Raw genomic sequence first — 22164 nt, forward strand, 5'->3', positions numbered from 1 at the left:
AATGCTGCTGGAGGAGGGTATGCACTTTTCCCTCCGATTGAACATTGGGCTAAGACACCAGCAGAAGCTCCCAGCTCTTCTTCACAGGATCTTTTTAAGATCCACGTGAACCACCAGACCTTGATCGAACGTCTCATCTGACAGTGCCACCCACCCTCAGTACTGCATGAAGTGTCAACCTAGATTACATTCTTCCAGTTCTGAAGCAAGATTTAAACCAACAGCTTTCAGACTTGGAGGAATTACTGTTTCCAACTGAGCTAAGGTGATGCTAACACATTCAGACATTGTAGAACAGAGGAAACTGGAGAGAAGCTTTTACGGGTGAAAGCAAAGACATTATTTACAACCACAATCTAGAGATCAGTAAACAACGTGGTACTTTGGAATTTATTGTAAACAGAACAATATGAAGAAAATGATATTTTTACTGCACCGTAAAGAAAGTATGGCAAAAGCAACTACATACTGTATGAGTATATGAGAATAGATTAGTGGGTAACAAAAAAGGAACCCAATAGTCTTTTATAAACATATAAATAGTAAAAGGGTAGTCAAAGGAAGGGCGGGGCTGATTAGGGACCAAAAAGGAGATCATCTTGTGGATGGCTGAGCTACTAAATCAACCACTAAAGATGAGTATGCTGCTAAAGTCACAGTAAAGGAGAAGGTAGTAGAAGAATTGGCTAGGATAAAAATATATGAAGAGGAGGTACTTAAAAAATTGGGAGTGCTCAAAGTAGGAAGGTTACCTAGTCCAGATAGAATGCATCCTCGGTTGCTGAGGGTAGTCAGGTGTAAGAATAGAGATATATTTTTATGTTACTTTTATTTGTACAAAGAAAAAACAGTAATGTAGATAGAATTGGTTTAAACCGTGTTCATGAAAAGCTTGCCCTTTCCCTCAATGATGCTATTAACACACATAAGCTTTTGAAGTACAAACTTTTCATTACAGCAGGGGGTAGTGCACCAAAGGTTGTTTTTAACAGAGCTATGGCTCGGGGAAAAGCAATGATAGGAAGTAACAATACGGTGTGGAAAGGTTAGCTCCTTCCTATCCACTCTATCTAGGCCCCTCACAATTTTCTATACCTCAATCAAGTTTCCAAAGAAAACAACTCCCACCTATTCAAACTTTTCTCATAGCTGAAATTCTCCAATCCAGGCAACATCCTCGTAAATTTCCTTTGTACCCGCTCTCGTGCAATCACATCTTTCCTGTAATGTGGCGACCAGAACTGTACACAGTACTCTAGCTGTTGCCTAACTAATGTTTTAGACAGTGCAAGCATAATCTTCCTGCACTTATTTTATTTGCCTCGGCTAATAAAGGAAATGATCCCATATGCCTTCTTAACCACCTTACTTACTCATCCTGCTACCATCAGGGCACTATGGATATGCACTCCAAGTTCCCTCTGTTCCTCTCAGTATCCTACCATTCATTGTGTATTCCCTTGCCTTGTTTGCCCTCCCCAAATGCATTTCCTCACACTTCTCTCGATTGAATTCCATTTGCCACTTTCCTGCCCACCTGACCAGTCCATTGATATCCTCCTGCAAGTCTACAGCTTTCTTCCTCACTATCAACCACAGGGCAAATTTTTGCATTATCTTCAAATTTCTTAATCATGCCCCCTACATTGAAGTCTAAATTATTGATGTATAGCACAAAAACAAGGGACCTAGTACTGAGCCCTGTGCAACCCCACTGGAAACAGCCTGCAAGTCACAAAAACACCCGTTGACCATTACCCTTTGCTCCCTGACACTGAGCCAATTTTGGATCCAACTTGCCACTTTGCCTTGGAGCCCATGGGCTTTTACTTTTCTGACCAGTCTGCCATGTGGGACCTTGTTAAAGCCTCGCTAAAATCCATGCAGACTACATCAAATGCACTACCTTCATCAACCCTCCTTGTTACCTCTTCAAAAGATTCAATCAAGTTAATCAAACATGACCTTCCCTTCACAAATCCATGCTGACTGTCTTTGATTAATCCGTGCCTTTCTAAATGATAATTAATGCTGTCCCTCAGAATTTTTTCCAACAATTTGCCCACCACCAAGGTTAGGCTGACTGGCCTGTAATTACTTGGACTATCTCTTTCTCTCTTATTAAACAATGGCACAACGTTAGCAGTCCTCCAATCCTCCAGCATGATACTTGTAGCCAGAAAGGATTGAAGAATGATGGTCAGAGCCTATGTTTCTCTGGGATACATTTCATCTGGGCTTGGTGATTTATCTACTTTCAAAGATGCTAAACCCCTCAATACTTCCTCTCTCACTTTATTTATCTCATCTAATATTTCACACTCCTCCATCTTAACTACAATGTCAGCATTGTCTCACTTTTGTGAAGACAGATGCAAAGTAATCATTAAGAACCAGACCCACGTCTTCCGCCTCCATACACAAGCTTCCTTTTTGATCTTTAAATAGGCCCTATTCTTTCTTTAATTATTGTCTTGCTCTTTGTGTATTTATAAAACTTCTTCACGGTTTCCTTGATTTTACTTGCCAATAATTGTTCATGCCTTCTCTTTGCTTTCCTCATTTGCTTTTTAATTTCACTCCTGCACTTTCTATACTCCTCTATGCTTTCTGCAGTATTTACCTCTTAGTATCTGACATAAGTTTCACTTTTTTGCCTTATCCTACCCTATATGCCCTTTGCCATCTAGAGGGCTCGAGATGGGAGAGTCCCACCCTTTTTCTTTGTGGGAACATATTTGCTCTGAAACCTCACTATATCCTCCTTGAATGCCTCTCGCTGCTCTGACACTGATTTACCTTCAAGTAGCTGTTTTCAGTCCACTTTTGCTTAAAAAAAAGTTTTCTTGAATGTATTTTAAGGATTCTGCTCCCTCTATACCTTTGCCACTTATTCTATCCCAGTTAATATTGGGTAGTTGAAATCCCCCTACTATTACTGCCCTATTGTTTTTGCACTTCTCAGAAATGTGCCTACATATTTGCTCTTTTATCTCTTCCTGACTATTGGGGGAGGGGGGGAGGGGGACGGCGCTATAGTATACTCCCAGCAGTGTAATTGCTCCTTTTTCGTTCTTCAGTTCAATCCATATGGTCTCATTTGATGATCCTTCTAACATATTATACCTCTTCACAGCTGTAATTGTTTCTGTAACTAATATTGCAACTCCCCCCTTCCTTTTTTATCCACCTCTCTCTCTCATCTGAAAATGCTGTAACCAGGAATGTTGAGCTGCCATTCCTGCCCTTTTTTCAGACATGTTTCAGTAATAACGATATCATCATACTTCCACATGTCTATCTGTGCCCTCAGCTCATCTGCTTTATTCACTAGACTCCTTGCATTGAAGTATATACCATTAAGCACAGCCAAACTCCTTTGTAGTCTATTTTCTAGCCTTTGTTTCCTCTGCCTTCCAAATTCACTTACTAATTTACTTATTTCCATTTCCAGCTTTGCTTCTCTCCCTTCTGAACCTACGTCAGGTTCCCATATCCCTGCCAAGATAGTTTAAATCCTCCCCAACAGCTTCCCCGCAAGGGTATTAGCTCCAGCCCTGTTGAGATTCATCAGGCTTGTACAGGTGCCACCTCGGCCAGAACCGGTTCCAATGCCTCAGGAATCTAAAGCCCTCCCTTCTGCAACATCTCTCCAGCCACGCATTCATCTGCTCTATCCTCCTATTGTTGTACTCACCAGCACTAGTACAGCACTGAAAGAGCCCATTTGGCCCATCAAGTCTGTGTCAGTTCTTTCAAAGAGCAATCCAGTTAGTCCCACTCTCCGGTTCTTTCCCCATATCACTGCAATTTTTTCTCCTTCAAGTATTTATCCAATTCCCTTTTGAAGGCTACTATTGAATTCATATCCACCACCCTATCAGGTTGTGCATTCCAAATCCTAATGACTCATTGCATAAAAAAGTATTTCCTCAGGTCGCCTCTGGTTCTTTTGCCAATCAACGTAAATCTGTGCCCTCTGGTTATCGACCCTTCAGTCATTGAAAACAGTTTCTCTTTATTTACTCTACCTAAACCCTTCATGATTTTAAAAACCTCTATCAAATCTCCTCTTAGCTTTCTCTGCTCTAATAAAAACCCCAGCTTCCCCAGCCTATCCATGTAACTGTAATCCCTCATCCCTGGAACAATTCTCGCTTAGTAAGCTTAAATAAAGACTACAAAGGTACAAGGGCAGTGTTGGCTAAAGTGGACTGGGAAAATAGATTAAAGTGTAGGACGGTTGATGAACAGTCGCGTATATTTAAGGAGATATTTCACAACTCTCAAGAAAAATATATTCAAGTGTAAAAGAAAAGATAGCCATCTGTGGTTAACTAAAGAAAAAACGGATGGTATCCATTTAAAAACAAAGGCGCACAAAGTGGCCAAAACTAGTGGGAGGACAGAAGATTGGGAAGCTTTTAAAAGCCAGCAAAGAATGACTAAAAAAAATGATTAAGATAGACTATGAAAGTAAACTAGCATGAAATATAAAAACAGATAGCAAGAGTTTCTATAGGTATATAAAAAAGGAAAAGAGTGGCTAAAGTAAATGTTGGTCCCTTAGAGGCGAGACCAGGGAATTAGTAATGGGGAACATGGAGATGGCAGAAACTGAACAAATATTTTGTATCAGTCTTTACGGTAGAAGACACTAAGAAGGGCTATAGGTGAGGGAGAGGGGGGAAGGAAATTAACACAATCACGAAGGTGGTGGTACTTAGTAAGGTAATGGGACTAAAGGCAGATAATTCCCTTGGATCCGATGGCTTGCATCCTAGGGTCTTTGGATTCTGGGAGGTCCTAGTAGATTGGAAAACTGCAAATGTAACGCCCCTATTTAAAAAAGGAGGCAAACAAAAAGCAGGAAACAATAGATCAATTAGCCTAACATCTGTGGTTGGGAAAATGTTGGCATCCATTATTAAAGAAGCAGTAGCAGGACATTTGGAAAAACAGAATTCAGTCAGGCAAAATCAGCATGGATTTATTAAAGGGAAGTCATGTTTGACAAATTTGCTGGAATTCTTTGAGCATGTAACAAACAGGGTGGATAAAGGGGAACCAGTGGATGTAGTGTATTTGGACTTCCAGAAAGCATTTGACAAGGTGCCACATAAAAGGTTACTGCACAAGATAAAAGGTTGGGGGTAATATATTAGCATGGATAGAGGATTGGCTAACCAACAGAAAACAGAGAGTCGGGATAAATGGTTCATTCGTGGGTTGGCAATCAGCAACTAGTGGGGTGCCGCAGGGATCAGTGCTGGGACCACAACTATTTACAATCTATATTAATGACTTGGAAGAAGGGACCGAGTGTAACATAGTCAAGTTTGCTGACGATACAAAGGTGGGAGGAAAAGCAGTGTGTGAGGAGGACCCAAACAATCTGCAAAAGGACATAGACAGACTAAGTGAGTGGGCAAAAATTTGGCAGATGGGAGTATAATGTTGGAAAGTGTGAGGTTATGCACTTTGACAGAAAAAAAATCAAAGAGCAAGTTATTATTTAAATGGAGAAAAATTGCAAAGTGCTGCAGTACAGTGGGACCTGAGGGTACTTGTGCATGAAACACAAGAGGTTAGTATGCAGGTATAGCAAGTGATCAGGAAGGTCAATGGAATCTTGGCCTTTATTGCAAAGGGGATGGAGTATAAAAGCAGGGATGTCTTGCTATAGTTATACAGGATATTGGTGAGGCCACACCAGGCATACTGCTTACAGTTTTGGTTTCCATATTTAAGAAAGGATATACTTGCTTTGCAGGCAGTTCAGAGAAGGTTCACTCGGTTGATTCTGGAGATGAGGGGGTTGACAAGGTGGATGCAGAGAGCATGTTTCCACTGATAAGGGAGACTAGAACTACGGGGCATAATCTTAGAATAAGAGGCCACCCATTTAAAACTGAGATGAGGAGGAATTTCTTCTTTCAGAGGGTTGTAAATCTGTGGAATTCGCTGCCTCAGAGAGCTGTGGAAGCTGGGTCATTGAATAAATTTAAGGCAGAGATAGACAGTTTCTTAACTGATAAGGGAATAAAGGGTTATGGGGAGCAGGCAGGGAAGTGGATGATTGTATTAAATGGTGGAGCTAGCTCGAGGGGCTGTATGGCCTACTCCTGCTCCAATTTCTTATGGTCTTATGTTCTTAAAGCTCTTCTGTACCCTCTCCAAAGCCTTCATATCCTTCCAGAAGTGTGGTGCCCTGCATTGAACATAATACTCCAGCTGGGGTTAAAAGATCACTTGGCTTAACATTTCATTTTCAGTTTCCTTCTCTCTTTGACCAAACTTATTACCTTATGTGGCTCGGTGTCTAATTCTGCCTGATAATGCTCCTGTAACGCGCCTCGAGATGTTTTACTACATAAAAAGCATGATATAAATTCAAGTTGTTGTTGTAGTACTCTGTCAATCCATCCAGGGAATATAAGAAAATAAGAAATAATAGTAGTAGGCCATTTAACCTCTCGAGCCTGCTCCGTCATTCAATAAGATCATGGCTGATCTGATCATGGACTCAGCTCCTCATAACCCATTACTCCCTTATCACTCAAAAATCTGTTTATCGCCGCCTTAAGTTTATTCAATGACCCAGCATCCACAGATCTCTGGGGCAGAGAATTCCATAGATTTACAACCCTCAGAAGAAATTTCTCTTCATCTCAGTTTTAAATGGGCGGCCCCTTATTCTGAGACTATGGGCCCAAGTTTCCACCGACCCGTAGAACAGCGCACCTCCGAGAGGTCCGCCGACTTTCTAGAATGAAAAGTGCGCCTAATATTTACCTCGGTATTCTCCGAGGTGCAGCCCTGCGCTGAAAAGAGTGTCGGCAGCTGTGTGCATGCGCAGTGGAGTCTGCGCACGTGCGCAGTAGCTCCTAGCCCTCCCAGCGCGTCCTGTAATTGGGTGACCCTATCTCTGGCCAAAGGGAAGACGTAGATGTTCGCAGCCCCTATCCCGGGCCGCGTGGGCTGCCGCACCGGCCGGCCGCTGCCTTCCCGTGCTCCCTGAACAGTTGCCATGGCAACACGGCAGTATGGAGCGTGTACACAGGGAGATTTAGACCACTTTGTTTGCAGTGCTAAGGAAATAACGTTGGCAGTCTATATAATATACTCTAGTACATAAACTTAATTACTTTGAACATGCATATATGACATAATTACCTGGCACTCTTTTCGGAAGGCAGGATCCTTTGTTCTTGGATTAGCAGCCCTGCCAGAACTTACCCCTTTGATGTCTATGTATCTTAAATAGTATCATCATTTTACATGATGACTAAGTATTCTGCAGTGGTTGAGGTAGGAACTTTTAATTTTTAATTTACTGATTGATTGATTACTTGATTTATTTATCATTTATTATTGATGATGGTTCTTTATTTTTAAAAGTGAAGTGTTTAATGCTTTGGAAAATCCTCTAACTTCCCTTCTCCCCCGCCCCTCCCCCATCTCTAGCTACCTGCGCCTAATTTCTAAAGTGTCCGCAAGGTTTTTCAGAATGTACAAAAGTGGACACATACTCTGGCTCAAATTAGTTTGGAGCAACTATTTGCTAGCCAAACTCGCTTAAATGGCCAAAACGGACGTAAGTGACTGGGAACGCCCTCTTTTGGTAAAAAAACAAAACTGAAAAAAACCTAACTAACTCACTTACACTGATGCAAATTAAATGGCCAGAATTGCAACTAAAAAGATAATCCAGAAAAATCAAGTTCCCCATGAGTGGAAATATCCTCTCTGTATCCACCTTGTCGAGCCCCCTCATTATCTTATGAGTTTCAATAAGATCACCTCTCATTCTTCTGAACTCCAATGTGTACAGGCCCAACTTACTCAACCTATCTTCATAGGTAACTCCTCATCTCCAGAATCAACCATTGAATCTTCTCTCAACAGCCTCCAATGCATGTATATCTTTCCTTAAATACGGAGACCAAAACTGCACGCAATACTCCAGGTGTGGCCTCACCAATACCCTGTACAGTTGTAGCAGGATTTCTCTACTTTTATACTCTAACCCCTTTACAATAAAGGCCAACATTCCATTTGCCTTCCTGATTACTTGCTGTACCTTCATATTAACGTTTTGTGTTTCATGCACAAGGACCCCCAAGTGTCTCTGTACTGCAGCCCCCAGGTCTCTCTGTACTGCAGCACTTTGCAATTTTTCTCCATTTAAATTATAATTTGCTTTTCTACTATTTCTGCCAAAGTGGATAACCTCACATTTTCCCACATTATAATCCATCTGTCAAATATTTGCCCACTCACTTAGCCTGTATCTATCCCTTTGCAGATTATTTGTGTCCTTCTCACAATTTGCTTTCCCACCGATCTTTGTCTTATCAGCAAACTTGGCTACATTGCACTCGCTCCGTTAATTCACGTCATTAATATAGATTGTAAATAGTTGAGGCCCCAGCACTTATCCCTGTGGCACCCTACTAGTCACTGTTTGCCAACCGGAAAATGACCCATTTATCCCGACTCTCTGTTTTCTGTTAATTAACCAATCCTCTATCCATGCTAATATATCACCCCCAACCCCATGAGCTTTTATCTTGTGCAGTAACTTCTAATGTGGCAACTTATCAAAGTGATGGCAGAGAGCTTCTCAGTCCCAAATATGTCAGATTTGAAATTGCAATGAAAATAGCACTGAGTTTGATACCCAAGATACAATCTAAGACCAAGACAAGTTGGAAACATTCCCTGGCCAAGTACGGTTTAGCAGCCAAATAAGGGTGATTGCACAACATGGTTAAAATAAATCCCGATGAATCTAGAATTCCAAGATTATTATAAATGTAACCTGAAGAAAAGTTTTTTTTTTAATTTAAAAAGACAGCTGGACATTTTCAGATATAATAAGAACATAAGAACATCAGAAATAGGAGCAGTAGTAGGCCATACGGCCCCCCGAGCCTGCTCCGCCATTCAATAAAATCATGGCTGATCTAATCATGGACTCAGCTCCACTTCCTTGCCTGCTCCCCATAACCCCTTATTCCCTTATCGGTTAAGCAACTGTCTATCTCTGCCTTAAATTTATTCAATGACCCAGCTTCCATGCTCTCTGAGGCAGCGAATTTCACAGATTTACAACCCTCTGAGAAGAAATTTCTCCTCTTCTCAATTTTAAATGGGCGGACCCTTACTCTAAGATTATGCCCCGTAGTTCTAGACTCCCCTATCAGTAGAAACATCCTCTCTGCATCCACCTTGTCAAGCCCCCTCATAATCTTGTACGTTTCGATAAGATCACCTCTCATTCTTCTGAATCCCAATGAGTAGAGACCCAACCTACTCAACCTTTCCTCATAAGTCAACCCCCTCATCTCCGGAATCAACCTAGTGAACCTTCTCCAAAGCAAGTATATCCTTTCTTAAATATAGAAACCAAAACTGTACGCAGTATTCCAGGTGTGGTCTCACCAATACCCTGTATAACTAGCAAAACTGCCCTGCTTTTATACTCCATCCCCTTTGCAATAAAAGCCAAGATTCCATTGGCCTTCCTGATCACTTGCTGTACCTTTTGTGTTTCATGCACAAGTACCCCCAGGTCCCACTGTACTGCAGCACTTTGCAATTTTTCTCCATTTAAATAATAACTTGCTCTTTGATTTTTTTCTGCCAAAGTTCATAACCTCACACTTTCCAACATTATACTCCATCTGCCAAATTTTTGCCCACTCATTTAGCCTGTCTATGTCCTTTTACAGATTGTGTCCTCCTCACCATTGCTTTTCCTCCCATCTTTGTATCGGCAGCAAAGTTTGCTAGGTTACACTCGGTCCCTTCTTCCAAGTTATTAATATAGATTGTAAATAGTTGAGGTCCCATGAAGAGTGTCAAAATGTGTAAAAATTAAAGAGTGTACAGCCCAACTGGTTCATGCCAGTGTTTATGCTCCACACCAGCCTCCACCCACCACTCATTATCTAGCCCTCTCGGCATAACCTTCTATTCCTTTCCCCCTCATGTGTTTATCTAGCTTCCCCTTAAATGTATCTATGCTAGTTGCCTCAACTACTCCATGTGGTAGCGAGAGTGAGCATTTACTTGTAAGTTGTTCCCCGTTGTCTCAAGGAATTAGAATGGCAGAACGGTAAGAAAGAAAAAGTTCCATTTATATAGCGCCTTTCTCAACCTCAGGAGATCCCAAAGCGCTTTACAGCCAATGAGGTACTTTTGATGTGTTGTAATGTATAGAAACACGACAGCCAATTTGTCCCAAAAACAGCAATGACCAGATAATCTGATTTAGCGGTGTTTGGTTGAGGGATAAAATATTGGCCAGGCAGACCTCAGTTTAATGTTTCACTGAAAGATTGCACCTCCTACAGCATAGCACTCACTTAGTACTGTCCTGGAGTGGGATTTAAATCCACAAACTTCTGACTCAGAGGCATCAATGCTACCACAGAGGTACGGCTGACACTCTGCAAGAGATGCGAAAATATATGACACCTCCACAAAGTCAGAGGAAATGGGGGGGGTTGGGGGGGTTGAAAAATGCAGTCTACTCCAATCCCTGATCTCTATTATTGAACATCTCTTTTAAACTTCAGAAAGATTTACCATACCAGGCGTTCTTTGAAATATCAGAAAGCACATGAATAAAAAGATACAAGTACATGATCAGTTAAGAGCACTAATTTACTATCTATCTTCACTTAATCGTTGAGGCCTTAATTTTCATACAAATTGTTATGCATTAACAGTAGTAGCGCTGTTTAATGTGAATGACTCATCTTAGATTTGATGTCAGTCTTCTTTTGTATGTACAGTTGAACTTTCAACTTATTAACACCAAGTACCTGTAGTAAAAAAACTCTTCACATCACACACCCTAAAGTGACTGCAACAATGTTTAGTGCCCTCCTGAGATGAAGATTAAAGATAACTGTTTACTTGTAATGGAAATTAATGCTTTGATAACTATCTAGCTTGCCGAGCAATCACAATGCTCCATATATCCACAATCCTTTCAGGATAACACAACTGTTCAGATTTGACATGCCACTTTAAGGGTCAAATTGTTTCATGGGCTTTTTAATCTTCAATTTCTTTTGCAAGAGAGTGTTTACGTGTTTCATTCAAAATTTCTCATGTGCTTAGTTAAAAATATTTTAAAAATTCACATCCTTGTTTTCAAATCCTCTTCTCAGATATTGTGATGTTCGTGCATGGTGCATTATCTATGGTAAGAGCATCATTTTTATTCGTGTTTTCTAACACTTCAAATGAGTCATTTAATTTGCTTCTGTTTATACGCATGTCATTAACAGAAGCCAATAATGTTAACCCATTGGAGACAATATTGGGCCAATCAGGAGGTCTCCTGTGGGCAACGTTGATAATGGATAGAATCAGAGCTCCATGTGTTGTGAGCACATATTGGAGATTTAGGAACACTAAAGACAAAAACATGCCCCCTTATCTTTACCCTCACAATGTTTCTGTCACATTCTGAACTACCTGTCTAACTGTCCAAAAATACAAGCGCTGTCAATCTAGCTTTAGCCTCAATTGTTGTCATACTGTCTATCCAACATTCTGTAGAAGTCTTTCATGCACTCTTTATTAACTTATCCCTCCCCCCCACTCCATTGACATTGTTCACTCACCACTGAAACTTAGAAAACACACCATTTTGCTGAGTTGAACAAATTAATAAAGAAATTATCACAATAGTTAATGGGATTGGGAATAATATATTAGCCTGGATAGAGGATTGGCTAACTAACAGAAAACAGACAGTCGGGTTAAATGGGTCATTTTCCAGTTGGAAAAAAGTAACTAGTAGGGTGCCACAGGGATCGGTGCTGGGTCCTCAACTATTTACAATCTATATTAATGACTTGGGTGAAGGGGCCAAGTGTAACGTAACCAAGTTTGCTGATGATACAAAGATGGGTGGGAAAGCAAATTGTGAGGAGAACACAAAAAGTCTGCAAATGGATATAGACAGGCTAAGTGAGTGGGCAAAAATTTGACAGATGGAGTATAATGTGGGAAAATGTGAGGTTATCCACTTTGGCAGAAAAAATAGAAAAGCAAATTATAATTTAAATGGAGAAAAATTGCAAAGTGCTGCAGTACAGAGGGACCTGAGGTCCTTGTGCATGAAACACAAAACGTTAGCATGCAGGCACAGCAAGTAATCAGGGAGACAAATGGAATGTTGGCCTTTATTGCAAGGGGGATAGAGTATAAAAGCAGAGAAGTCCTGCTACAACTGTACAGGGTATTGGTGAGGCCACACCTAGAGTACTGCATACAATTTTGTTCTCCATATTTAAGGAACGATATACTTGCATTGGAGGCTGTTCAGAGAAGATTCACTAGGTTGATTCCGGAGATGAGGGAGTTGACTTATGAAGTTGGGTTGAGTAGTTTGGGCCTATGCTTATTGAAGTTCAGAAGAATGAGAGGTGTTCTTATCGAAATATATAAGATAATAAGGGGGTTCGACAAGGTGGATGCAGAGAGGATATGTCCACTTATTGGGGAAACTAAAACTAGGGGACGTAGTCTCAGAATAAGCATCCGCCTATTTAAAACTGAGGAATTTCTTCTCTTAGAAGGTTGTAAATCTATGGAATTCTCTGCCCCAGAAAGCTGGGGAGGCTGGGTCATTGAATATATTTAAGGCGGAGATAAACAGATTTTTGAGCGATAAGAGAATAAAGGGCGATGGGGAGCGGGCAGGGAAGTAGAGCTGAGTCCATGATCAGATCAGCCATTATCTTATTGAATGACAGAGTAGGCTCGAGGGGCCAGGTGGCCTACTGCTGCTCCTATTTCTTACATTCTTATGTATAATAGGGCTCTGCTTCCCTTAGCTGACACTATCAGATATGTCTAAATTTCCCATTGTTCACCAAATGTTGTAAAAGAGATAACCAAAGAAATCGTCTCTCCTTAGATTTTGGTGCAGAGTAGATTTTACCATTGGTGTATTTTTGTACACCGTGGAGTCTGCCTTTTTAACCTTGGTTATCCTTTCCTTAAGCTGTTTTGGACTTCGTTGTTGAAAACCCCTTGCACGAATTTCTGCACTTACATGTACTTCATAAAAAGTCCCGGAGGAAATGGCAATGGAAGTTTCTGAACAGATCTGAGCTGTAACAAGTTTCTTGTTGCCCAAGTAATGTTGCTCAAATATTCCTGTTGCCGGTAACAGTTACCAAAGAAGAAGAATTTGGGAAATCAAGAGAAGCGTGACAGAATTACTCATTTTTCAAGCTTTTAAATGTCAATTGTCAAGACTGGTTTTCATATCATTAACAGTTTCTCATCTTTGTTTAAGATATAAACCGCCCATCAATTGCCTTAGAGCTGGATTCCAGCTTTTTTGGAGAGAAATAGAGGGGACAAAGCAAGACTACCAGACACATGGACTGCAAATATTCCAGCTTCTAGTTCCACTGTGACAGAATTTCTACCTTCTTTTAAATGTCAGCCGTGGCTCTGAGTCAGAAGATTGTCGTTTTAAGTTCCACTCCAGAGACCCCAGCACATAATCTTGGCTGGCACTTCAGTGCAGTACTGAGGGAGCCATCATCATCATCTTCATAGGCAGTCCCTCAAAATCAAGGAAGACTTGCTTCCACTCTAAAAGTGAGTTCTCTGGTGACATTACAGTTCAATACGGGAATTACATTCTCTGTCACAGGTGGGACAGACAGTCGTTGAAGGAAAGGGTGGGTGGGGATTCTGGTTTGCCACACGTTCTTTCCGCTGCCTGTGCTTGTTTTCTGCATGCTCTTGGCGACGAGACTCAAGGTGCTCAGCGCCCTCCCGGATACTTTTCCTCCGCTTAGGGTGGTTTTTGGTCAGTGATTCCAAGGTGTCGGCGGGGATGTTCCACTTTATCAAGGCGGCTTTGAGGGTGTCCTTGAAACATGTCCTCTGCCCACCTGGGGCTTGCTTGCCGTGTCGGAGTTTCGAATAGAGCACTTGCTTTGGGAGTCTTGTGTCAGGCATGCGGACAATGTGGCCCGCCCAGCGGAGCAGGTCGAGTGTGGTCAGTGTTCGATGCTGGGGATGTTGGCCTGGTCGAGAACACTGACGTTGGTGCGTCTATCCTCCCAGGGGATTTGCAAGATCTTGTAGAGACATTGTTGGTGGTATTTCTCCAGCGATTTGAGGTGTCTACTGTATATGGTCCACATCTCTGAGCCATACAGGAGAGCGGGTATCATTGCAGCCCTGCAGACCATAAGCTTGGTGCCAGATTTGAGGGCCTGATCGTCGAACACTCTCTTCCTCAAGCGACCGAAGGCTGCGCTGGCGCACAGAGGTGGTGTTGGACCTCGTCGACCATCTTTAAAAAAGGGGACGTCCAACTGTGGCAACTACAGAGGAATTTCCCTGTTGTCGGCCACTGGGAAAGTCATTGCTAGAATGCTCCTCAACCATCTTCTCCCTGTAGCTGAGGAGCTCCTCCTGGAGTCACAGTACAGATTCCGTCCGCTATGGGGTACAACGGACATGATCTTTATGGCATGACAACTGCAAGAGAAATGCAGGGAACAGCACCAACCCTTGTACATGGCCTTCTTTGACCGAGATCCAAGAGCTCGAGAGGTCGGGAGTTCGGAGGTCCGAGAGTTCGAGAGGTCGGGAGTTCAGAGGTCCGAGAGGTGGGTGAGTCGGGAGGCCCTGAGGTGGGTGAGTCGGGAGGCCCTGAGGTGGGTGAGTCGGGAGGCCCTGAGGTGGGTGAGTCGGGAGGCCCTGAGGTGGGTGAGTCGGGAGGCCCTGAGGTGGGTGAGTCGGGAGGCCCTGAGGTGGGTGAGTCGGGAGGCCCTGAGGTGGGTGAGTTGGGAGGCCCTGAGGTGGGTGAGTCGGGAGGCCCTGAGGTGGGTGAGTCGGGAGGCCCTGAGGTGGGTGAGTCGGGAGGCCCTGAGGTCGGTGAGTCGGGAGGCCCTGAGGTCGGTGAGTAGGGAGGCCCTGACGTCGGTGAGTCGGGAGGCCCTGACGTCGGTGAGTCGGGAGGCCCTGAGGTCGGTGAGTCGGGAGGCCCTGAGGTCGGTGAGTCGGGAGGCCCTGAGGTCGGTGAGTCGGGAGTTCGGAAGTCGGGAGTTCGGAGGCCAAGAGGTAGGTGATGTGAGTTGGTAAGTAGCTCTCTTTTCTTTATTTCTTTTTAAGTAGGACGAGAGTTCGGAGGCCGGCAGGTTGGGAGCTCGGAGGTCGGGAGGCCACAGAGATCAGTGAGTTCGGGAGGCCACAGAGGTCGGTGAGGTGAGTTGCTGAGTAGCTCTCTTTTCTCTATTTCTTTTTACGTAGTTTTGAAACTGGATTAGGCTAACTAGAGGGATGGCAGTGCAGGTCAATCCCATGGGGTGCACATCCTGCGGCATGTGGGAAGTCCTGGATGCTTCGCGCAGCCTAGACAACTGTTTGTGCAGGAGGTGTCTCCAGCTTCAATTGCTCAAGTTCCGCGTTTTGGAGCTGGAGCAGCGGGTGGAGTCAATAAGATGCATCCTCGAGGCTGAGAAATACGTGGATAGCACATTTCAGCAGGTGGTCACTCCGCAGCTTAAAGGCATGCAGGTGGAGAGGAGGTGGGTGACCACCAGATATAGTTAGTGTGCTAGGCAGGTAGCGCAGGAGTCCCCCCATGAGTCCATCTCAATTCTGAGTATCGGTCAGGACGATGATGTCTCTGGGGAGTGCAGCCAGAGCCAATTCCAAGGCACCACGGGTGGCTCAGCTGCACAGGGGTGAGGGACGAAGAACAAAAGAGCCCTGGTGATAGGGGATTCTATAGTTAGGGGAACAGACAGGCGTTTCTGCGGCCGTAGACGTGACTCCTGAATGCTTTTGTACCTCCCTGGTGCCAGGGTAAAGAATGTCAGAGAGGACGCAGGGCATTCGGGGGGGGGGGAGGGTAAACAGCTCGAGGTCATGGTCCACATCGGGACCAACGACATAGGTAAAATATGAGTGATGAGGTCCTACAGGAAGAATTTAGAGAGCTAGGAAGAAAATTAAAGAGTAGGACCTCAAAGGTAGTAATCTCCGGGTTACTACCGGTGCTACATGCTAATGAGTATAATAGAAGGATAGAGAGGATGAACACGTGGCTGGAAAATTGGTCTAGGAGAGAAGGCTTTAAATTCTTGAGGCGTTGGGACCGCTTCTGGGGGAGATGGGACCTGTACCAACCGGACGGGTTGCACCTCAACAGCGCCGGGGCCAATATCCTCGCGGGGAGTTTTGCTATTGCTTTTGGGGACAGTTTAAACTAGCTTGGCAGGGGGATGGGAACCTGAGAACTAATTCAAAAGGGAAGGAAGTAAAGCAGAAGTTGGATAGCAAGAAACTAGAAATTGAATCTGTAAGACAGAGGAAACAGGGCTTAGTGTGTAGTAAGCAAGGAGGTCTTCCTGTGCTGAATGGTATATACTTTAATGCAAGGAGTATAGCGAATAAGGCAGATGAGCTAAGAGCACAGGTAGACACTTGGGAGTATGATATTGTAGCCATTACAGAAACATGGCTTAAAGAGGGGCAGATTTGGCAGATCAATATTCCTGGCTACAGGATTTTTAGACAAGATAGAGAGGGGTGTAAAAAGGAGGGCGGGGTTGCGGTACTGATTAAAGAAACTATTACAGCGATGAGGAAGGATGATATGTTAGAGGGATCATCAAATGAGGCCATATGGGTCGAATTGAAAAATAAAAAAGTGGTGATCACACTGCTGGGCGTGTATTATAGACCCCCAAACAGTGGGAGGGAGATAAAGGAGCAAATATGTAGGCAAATTGCTGTGAAGTCCAAAGCCCATAGGGTAGTAACAGTAGGGGATTTTAACTATCCAAATATTGATTGGGACAAAGTTAGTGTGAAGGGTATAGAGGGTGCAGAATTCTTGAGATACATTCAAGAGAATTATTTTAGTCAGTATGTAATAGGCCCAACACGAGAGAGGGCGGTCTTGGATTTAGTTTTGGGAAATGAAGCTGGGCAGGTTGAAGGGGTATTAGTGAGGGAGCACTTGGGTGCCAGTGACCATAATTCAGTCAGATTCAAGTTGGTTATGGATAAGGACAAGAATAGGCTTGGAATAAAAGTTCCGAATTGGGGAAAATTTTGCTAAGTTAAGGAATGATTTGGCCATAGTGGACTGAAAACAGCTACTTGTGGTAAATTAGTGTCAGAACAGTGGGAGGCATTCAGGGAGAAGATCTGGAATGGTCAGGCCAAACATGTGCCCTTAAAGAAAAAGGCTGGGAAAAATAATTCTAGAGCCCCCTGGATGTCTAGGGACTTACAGGGGAGGATTAAGAAAAAAAAGGGACGCTTATGTCATATATCAACGGCTAAATACTTTAGAATCTTTAGAGGAATATAGAAAGTTAAGAGGCAAAATTAAAAAGAATATTAGGATTTCTAAGAGAGTACGAGAAATTCTTGGCCAGTAAAATTAAGGAAAACCCTAAGATGTTCTTTAAATATATTAAGAGTAAGAGGGTAACTAAAGAAAGGGTAGGGCCTATTAGAGACCATGAGGCTAATCTTTGTGTGGAGGCGGAAGATGTTGATAGGGTTCTTAACGAATACTTTGCATCTGTTTTCACAAAGGAAAGAGGTAATGCAGATACTGCTATAGAGGAGTGTGATATTCTGGATGAAAAAAATATAGTGAGTGAGGAAGTATTAAGGGGTTTAGCAGCTTTGAAAGTAGATAAGTCCCCAGGCCCAGAAGAAATGCATCCCAGGCTGTTGAGCGAAGTAAAAGAGAAAATAGCAGAGGTCTTGACCATCATTTTCCAGTCCTCTTTGGATCTGGGCATGGTGCCAGAGGATTGGAGGACTACTAATGTAGTACCCTTGTTTAAGAAGGGAAAAAGGGATAAGCCGAGTAATTATAGACCTGTCAGCCTAACCTCAGTGGTGGGAAAAGTATTGGAAAAATTCTGAAAGACAGGATAAATCTGTAGTTGGATAGGCAAGGATTAATTAGGGACAGTCAGCACGGATTTGTTAAGAGAAGATCGTGTTTGACTAGCCTGATTGAATTTTTTGAGGAGGTAACCAAGAGGGTCGATGAGGGTAGTGCGTACGATGTAGTATATATGGACTTTAGCAAGGCTTTTGATAAGTTCCCACATGGTAGGCTGGTCATAAAGGTTAAAGCGCATGGGATCCAGGGCAAAGTGGCAAGTTGGATCCAAAATTGGCTCGCAGATTGGAAGCAAAGGGTAATGATTGATGGATGTTTTTGTGACTGGAAGAATGTTTCCAGTGGGGTTCCGCAGGGTTCAGTATTGAGTCCCTTGCTTTTTATGGTATATATCAACGATTTAGATTTGAATATAGGGAGTATGATTAAGAAGTTTGCAAACGACACTAAAATTGGCTGTGTGGTTAATAATGAAGAGGAAAGACATGGGCTGCAGAAGAATATCAATCTACTGGTCAGGTGGGCAGAGCAGTGGCAAATGGAATTTAATTCAGAAAAGTGTGAGGGCTAATAAGGAAAGGGTATACACATTAAGCGGTAGGCCACTTAATAGTGTAGATGAACAAAGGGACCTTGGAGTGTTTGTCCACAGATCCCTGAAAGTAGCAGGCCAGGTGAATAAGAAGGCATAAGGAATGCTTGCCTTTATTGGCCAAGGCATAGAATATAAGAGCAGGGAGGTTATGCTTAAATTGTATAATACTTTGGTTGGGCCACAGCTGGAGTACTGCGTGCAGTTCTGGTCGCCGTATTATAGGAAGGACATGATTGCACTCGAGAGGAGATTTACTAGGAGTGGAGAATCTTAGTTATGAGGACAGATTGGATAGGCTGGATATGTTCTCATTGGAATAGGAGAGGTTGAGAAGAGACCTCATTGAGGTGTATAAAATATTGAGGGGCCTGGACATAGTTGATAGTAAGGGTCTATTGCCATTGGTGGAGGGGTCTATTACGAGGGGGCATAGTTTTAAGGTGGTTAATGGAAGGTTTAGAGGGGATTTGAGGGAGCTTCTTTATGCAGAGGGTTGTGGGGATCTGGAACTCGCTGTCTGGAAGAGTGGTGGATGCAGAAACACTCACCACTTTTAAAAGATGGTTGGATGGGCACTTAAAGTGCCGTAACCTGCAGGGTTACGGACCTAAAGCTGGGATTAGACTGGATGACCTTTTGTTGGTAAGTACTGCAGGGAATAGAATACGGCCAGGGTGATCTCCTGGACTAGTTTCGATTGCCTGGATGAGTTGAAGAGGAATTTTCCCAGATTTTCTTCTCCCTAAATTGGCCTGGGTTTTTATGTGGTTTTTGCCTCTCCCAGGAGATCACATGGCTCCAGTTGGGGTGGAGTGTAGATGTTTTCAGTATAAGGGGTGTCGCAGTTGTGTGAGGTCGACTGGGTGGGCTGGGTGCTCTTTGCCTTTCCGTCATTGTTCATAGATTTATATGTAACCTTTAGGGCTGCTGATCAAGGGCCGTGCAACTCTTTGTCGGCCGGCGCAGATCTGATGGGCCGAAATGGCCTCCTTATGCGCTGTAAATTTCTACGTTTATATGTTTCTATGTTTCTAAAGGCCTTTGACACTGTTAACCGCGAGGGACTATGGAGCGTCCTCCTCCGTTTCGGCTACCCCCAAAAGTTTGTCGCTATCCTCCGCCTGCTCCACGATGACACGCAAATCGTGATCCTGACCAACAGATCCACCACAGACCCAATCCACGTCTGGACCGGGGTCAAGCAGGGCTGCGTCATCGTGCCAACCCTCTTCTCGATCATCCTCATTGCAATGCTCCATCTCACACTCAACAAGCTCCCCACTGGAGTGGAACTAAGCTATAGAACCAGTGGGAACCCGTTCAACCTTCGTCGCCTCCAGGCTAGACCCAAGACCGTCCCATCCTCTGTCATCAAACTACAGTACGCGGACGACGTTTGCATTTGCGCACATTCAGAAGCTGAACTCCAAGTTATAGTCAACATCTTCATCGAGCCTTACACTAAACATCCGTAAGACAAAAGGTCCTCCACCAACCTGACCCCGCCACACAGCACTGCCCCCCGGTCATCAAAATCCACGGCGCGGCCTTGGACAACATGGACCACTTTCCATACGACGGGAGCTTACCATCAGCAAGGGCAGACATCGACGACAAGGTCAAACACTGAAGGAGTGCTGCACAGTTGGAGGTGCCTCATTTAGATGATATTTAAACTGATGCCACGTCTGCACTCTCAGACAGATATAAAGGATCCCATTGTGCTATTTGAAGAAGAGCAGGGGAGTTTACCCGATGACCTGGGCCAACATTTATCCCTCAACCAACATCACAAACAGATTATCTAGTCATTATCACATTGCCATTTGTGGGACTTTGCTGGACACAAATTGGCTGCTGCATTACTACAACCACCACACTTGTAAAAGTAGTTAATTGGCTGTAAAGAACTTTGGGACACCGTTAGGTTGTGAAAGGCACTATATAAATGCAAGTTATTTTTTTTAATATAGTACTGGTGATATCTGCCAACAAAAAAAAATGTGGCTGCAGCACTTCAAAGCAGTAATTTAAATATTTCAAAATGCTCCAACTGCAAATTTTCAGGAGCTTTTCAAATAAGTCCTTCACTATATTAGATTCTATTAAACACAATTGTAACACAAAGCTGTTAAAACTGAATCACAAGCCCAGACAAAATTTGTATGTTGCGTTTGGAACATTTCACCCGGCATTACATGACATTTACATGGGGCATTACAAAGATGATTGTGCGGCACTAATCTGATATAATCACATGACAATGATTGACTACAAAGCTGAACTAAAGTAATTAGAACAAAAATGTGCAATATTTATCATTTTATCCAGCTTGTTCTCTCAGCTAATTTGGTTTTAACCCATGAAGTGCAAAATGTTGTTCTGGGTTAGATGTTTTTAATCAGAAACTGTTCAATATTTTTTATATGAATCAAAATTGAGCACTTTGTATTTAATGGTCAGCAGAAGAGATTGATCGGAGCAAGGGACTTTTATTGCCTTGCACTTTTGCTAGTGGGGATGAGATCATGGTGTGGAGGTTTATTCCATGTTCCCAACCCCCACTGTTTTAACTTGCCAGAAATTAAGCTCAAAACGTCTGCCTGGCTCCAGAGAAGCCGGGGCCTAATATCAAATGGGAAAGTCTCACCCTGATGACAACATCGGGACTCCCACACCATTTTAACTGTGGGCCTGACTATGTCCTGCACAATCTCAAACCTGTCAGTGACAGTAGGATCCTGCCTGTGGAGGCCCAGGTATAATCGGGGCTTTCTTGTTCTGATTTATTGCAAGGTGCTTGCAACAAAGGCCCAATAATCAAGCCCTGTAGACGGGCTGAGGATTCCCGTTTGTTGCGGTGAATAAAAACGCAGTACAGAAATTGAAATAATCTGTGACCAGGCAATGAATACAAGTTTTCTTCTGTGGGAAGTCCGAAGCTTCGAATGTGTGTTTCCAGCAAATGCTCAGAAGTTAGGGAATGTTCATGCGTGGGCTCGTACACCTGTTCATGCATATGGATATTGTGCTCTGATTGTATCAGGGCCAGTCCATGGGGCCCGATTTTCTCTATGACTTGCTCCAATTTTTTTGGAGTAAGTTGTTTTTTCTGGCATAAGTTAAAAAATGCCATTTTCCCCAAAATATTTGCTCCAGAGTAAATCAGTTAGGTACGATTTTTTTTACCCCAGTTTTTTTTTCCAAAAGGGGGCGTTCCCATACACTTACTCCACTTTTGGCCATTTATGCCATTTTGGCCATCTAAAAGTTATTCCAAATCCACTTAGGTCAGCGTATGTGGCCAGCTCTGAAAAACCTTGCAGGCAGTAACAAATCGGCACAGGTAGGACCTGCACCAAGCACCAAGCAGCAAACATTCAATATAAAAGTTCAAATAACTACATAAAAATAGGGTAAACAATTGAACAACAATGAAAAAATTGTATTAAATCCTTCCTTTAGTTGAAATCGGCCAGGGAAGGCAGCGAGCCGAGTCGGGGGTGGAGGGGGGAGAGGAAAGGCTTGTCTCGGCAGCATCGGGAGGGGCGAGGGAGAGGAAAGGCTACAAAGTGCTTCACAACGTGCTGCTCGAAATCAAAGTCCTCCAGGTTGAGTGGGAAGATGATCTCAC

At 43.3% G+C, this 22164-nt stretch overlaps 1 protein-coding gene across 2 annotated transcripts in view; it reads right to left on the bottom strand.

Moving 5' to 3' along the window:
* LOC139264313 (catenin delta-2-like) overlaps positions 1-22164 on the bottom strand; it is a 1401072-nt gene that overhangs the window by 1120995 nt on the left and 257913 nt on the right. The window lies entirely within an intron of this gene.

This window comes from Pristiophorus japonicus, chromosome 5 (genome assembly GCF_044704955.1).
Source record: "Pristiophorus japonicus isolate sPriJap1 chromosome 5, sPriJap1.hap1, whole genome shotgun sequence".
In the NCBI taxonomy this organism is placed as follows: Eukaryota; Metazoa; Chordata; class Chondrichthyes; family Pristiophoridae; genus Pristiophorus; species Pristiophorus japonicus.